A 4,410-nucleotide genomic window follows, 5' to 3' on the forward strand; every position below is an offset into this window, starting at 1 on the left:
AATGCCCACTAGTGAGCAGTAGGAACCAGGTTGACAACCCCTCGACTAGATGATCCTCAACTCTATGATTCTATGAATGGATCCCCCTTCCCAGGGAACTCTGGGAATTGTAGTTCTGTACAGTTAATGGTGATGTTAGTGATGTATGGAAGTGAGAGCTGGACCATAAAGAAGGCTGATCTTTGAAGAATTGATGCTTTTGGATTATGGTGCTAGAGGAGACTCTTGAGAATCCCATGGACTGCAAGAAGATCAAACCTATCCATTCTGAAGGAAATCAGCCCTGAGTGCTCACTGGAAGGACAGATCCTGAAGCTGAGGCTCCAAGACTTTGGCTACCTCATGAGAAGAGAAGACTCCCTGGAAAAGACCTTGATGTTGGGAAAGATGGAGGGCGCAAGGAGAAGGGGACGACAGAGGACGAGATGGTTGGACAGTGTTCTCGAAGCTACCAGGATGAGTTTGACCAAACTGCGGGAGGCAGTGGAAGACAGGAGTGCCTGGCGTGCTCTGGTCCAGGGGGTCACAAAGAGTCGGACACGACTAAATGACTAAACAACAACAACAGTTAGTGGGGTCTTTCTTGACTACTACTATTATTATTATTATTAGTCACCCATCTGACTGGGTTGCCCAAGGAACTTTGGGCAGCTTCCAACAGAATATTAAAAACACAATAAGGCTCTCTCAGCACCCTCTACAAACTGTAGTTCCCAGGCTTCTGCGGGGGGAAAGCCGTGTCCAATTAAAGCACTATGACACTGCTTTATTCTATTTTCCATTTATTAAATTTGTACACGGCCCTATACCTGTGGATCTCAGGGCGCTTCATAACATAAATTTCCAATATAAAAAAACACTGAATACATAAAAAACACTCCACAATGATGTTCTGCCTCTCCATTCTTTGACGAAGCTGGGGAGGAGCCTTGTGCTCTGCCGCCACTAGAGGGCAGCAGAATCCCACAGAAAGGTGCCTTCATAACATTTCCTTCCTTAAACGGGTGGGAAAGATGGATCGCAGACTTGGATCGCCTTCCCTGCTGAACGGTGTAGCAAGTCCTGTCAGTGGCGTAGCGTGGGGGGTGCAGAGGGGGCCGGCCGCACCGGGCGCAACATCTGGGGGTTAGGGTTAGGGGGCGCAAATCCACGGGTTAGGGGGGCGCAAATTACTTGCCTTGCCCCGGGTGCTGACAACCCACGCTACGCCACTGAGTCCTGTGTTTCCTTTGCACCACCAGGAGCCTCTGCTGCTTCCCTCAACAGAGATCTACCTGCTTGGCATAGATAATGGGCCTGGCTGTCAATAAACCGACAGAGAACAAAAGCGGCAACAGCCTTTGAGGATAATTTATTCTCCGGCCGAGATAGAGTCCCACTCCATTTTTGACGCTGCTAACCTTCAAACTTCACAGGACGTGGCAGAGGGCCCAGGGAGCCTCCTGTAACCGAGGCGGAAGAACATCGACGCAAAGGGCAAACCGGGAGGGAAATATTATTAATAATAATTCTAATCAGGGCCGCCTTTACCCAGGGGTGCAAAGGTTCCAGGGCACCCGGGCGCCAAGTTCTGGAGGGCATCAGGCGCCCGTCGTTGAAGCTGCCTAAGCTCTTAACTATCTACCTGCTATGAAACAATAAATAATTTTGATCAAGCTAGAAAAACAAAATACATATATACCTAGGTATTACTGAAATGTATACCTACTGTTTCACTAAAGGACTTTCAACTTTGTGGGCTCATTTACCAAAGACGTGCTGCGCCAGCAGCGGCGCCTGTCATTCACAACGGCGGTGCTTGTCAGCCTGCACTTGGGCAAAAAAAATGAGAGGCACCAATACAAGATGGGGGACATCTGGCTTGAGAGCAGTACATGTGAAAAGGATCTAGGAGTCTTGGTTGACCACAAACTTGACATGAGCCAACAGTGTGACGCAGCAGCTAAAAAAGCCAATGCAATTCTGGGCTGCATCAATAGGAGTATAGCATCTAGATCAAGGGAAGTAATAGTGCCACTGTATTCTGCTCTGGTCAGACCTCACCTGGAGTTCTGTGTCCAGTTCTGGGCACCACAGTTCAAGAAGGACACTGACAAACTGGAACGTGTCCAGAGGAGGGCAACCAAAATGGTCAAAGGCCTGGAAACGATGCCTTATGAGGAACGGCTAAGGGAGCTGGGCATGTTTAGCCTGGAGAAGAGGAGGTTAAGGGGTGATATGATAGTCATGTTCAAATATATAAAAGGATGTCACATAGAGGAGGGAGAAAGGTTGTTTTCTGCTGCTCCAGAGAAGCGGACACGGAGCAATGGATCCAAACTACAAGAAAGAAGATTCCACCTAAACATTAGGGAGAACTTCCTGACAGTAAGAGCTGTTCGACAGTGGAATTTGCTGCCAAGGAGTGTGGTGGAGTCTCCTACTTTGGAGGTCTTTAAGCAGAGGCTTGACAACCATATGTCAGGAGTGCTCTGATGGTGTTTCCTGCTTGGCAGGGGGTTGGACTCGATGGCCCTTGTGGTCTCTTCCAACTCTATGATTCTATGATTCTATGATGGCACTTGTCATTCTCAACAATGCCATGCACATGAAATTAACTAAATTTGGGGGCTCTGGGCAGATCTTTGCACCCCGGCGGCGCATATGCTAAAGATGGCCCTGATACTAATTTTATTATTTGTACCTCGCCCATCTGACAAGGTTGCCCCAACCAATCTGGGCACCTTCCGGCATACACAAAAACGTAATAAAACATCAAACATTAAACACTTCCCTATATAGGGATGCTTTCACATGTCTTCTGAAAGTTGCGTAGTTCTTTATCTCTTTGACATCCGACAGGAGGGCGTTCCACAGGGAGGGTGCCACCACTGAGAAGGCCCTCTGCCTGGTTCCCTGTAACCTCACTTCTTGCAGGGAGGGAAAGGTCAGAGGTTTGAGTAGCGCTTGCTCGTGACAATCCTCCTCACACCAGACATACAAAACACTGCAGGACTGCTTTAAACAGTCATGGCTCCCCCCCAAAGGCTTCTGGGAGCTGTAGTTTGTTAAGGGTGCTGAGAGTTAGGAGGGACCTTCTATTCCCCTCATGAAGCTAAATTTCTCAGGGTGGTTTAATGGTCAATCCCTCTTTCCAGGAGGCTCTGGGAATTGTAGTTCCCGTGAGGGGAATAGGGGTCTCCTAACAGCTCTCAGCACCCTTAACAAGAGACCCTTCCCAGGATTCCTGGGGGAAGAAGCCATGACTGTTTATTCTGGTGCCACAGTGCTTTGAAATGTGGGGTGTGAATTTGGCTCAAGTACGCGGGTGGCGATGTGGGTTAAACCACAGAGCCTAGGACTTGCCGATCAGAAGGTCGGCGGTTCGAATCCCCGTGACGGGGTGAGCTCCTGTTGCTCGGTCCCTGCTCCTGCCAACCTAGCAGTTCGAAAGCACCTCAAAGTGCAAGTAGATAAATAGGTACCGCTCCGATGGGAAGGTAAGCGGTGTTTCCGTGCGCTGCTCTGGTTCGCCAGAAGCGGCTTAGTCATGCTGGCCACATGACACAGAAGTTGTACGCCGGCTCCCTCGGCCAATAAAGCGAGATGAACACCGCAACCCCAGAGTCGTCCGCGACTGGACCTAATGGTCAGGGGTCCCTTTAGCTTTACATTAATAGTGAAATACAATTTTTTTCCTTTAATTTTTTTTGGGTCCCCCAAGAGAGTGGGGCCCAAAGCTATAGCTTGTTTAGCTTATACAGTGGTACCTCGGGTGAAAAACTTAATTCGTTCTGGAGGTCCGTTCTTAACACGAAACTGTTCTTACCCGAGGTACCACTTTAGCCAATGGGGCCTCCCGCTGCTGCCGTGCGATTTCTGTTCTCATCCTGAAGCAAAGTTCTTAACCTGAGGTACTATTTCTGGGTTAGCGGAGTCTGTAACCTGAAGCGTATGTAACCTGAAGCGTCTGTAACCTGAGGTACCACTGTACGTAAATCCGGCACTGTCCATGACAACCACTGAATTACCTTCCACCTGATCCTTTTGCCCAGAGATTGTACCTAGAACTTTCTGCATGCAAAGCAGATTCTTTTTCCCTGAGCTACAATCCCATCAAGAATTAGCATTTGGTTCGAGTTGTAAGGTATAAACACGTCCCGTGCTCCAGAAATGTATGCAGCCCTTTTTGGGGCTTGCAAGGCTGTGCTGCTGTTAAGATGCCCCAAATAAGAACTGCTGCTGCCTCAACCATTTTTAGATCTCCTTCGTTATTTATTTAGGTGTATGTGGTTCTCCCCCCCCCCCACTCCTCAGTGCACAGATGCTCCCCCCCCACTTATTTTCCTTCTCTCCCCCAGAAAGAAAAAACAACACAGTAAAAGGAAAAAGCACTTTAGGAGTCGAGTGTGGCTTTTCGGGAGCCGGACG

The sequence above is a fragment of the Podarcis vaucheri genome, assembly GCF_965113315.1.
Source record: "Podarcis vaucheri genome assembly, chromosome: 14".
Taxonomy (NCBI): domain Eukaryota; kingdom Metazoa; phylum Chordata; class Lepidosauria; order Squamata; family Lacertidae; genus Podarcis; species Podarcis vaucheri.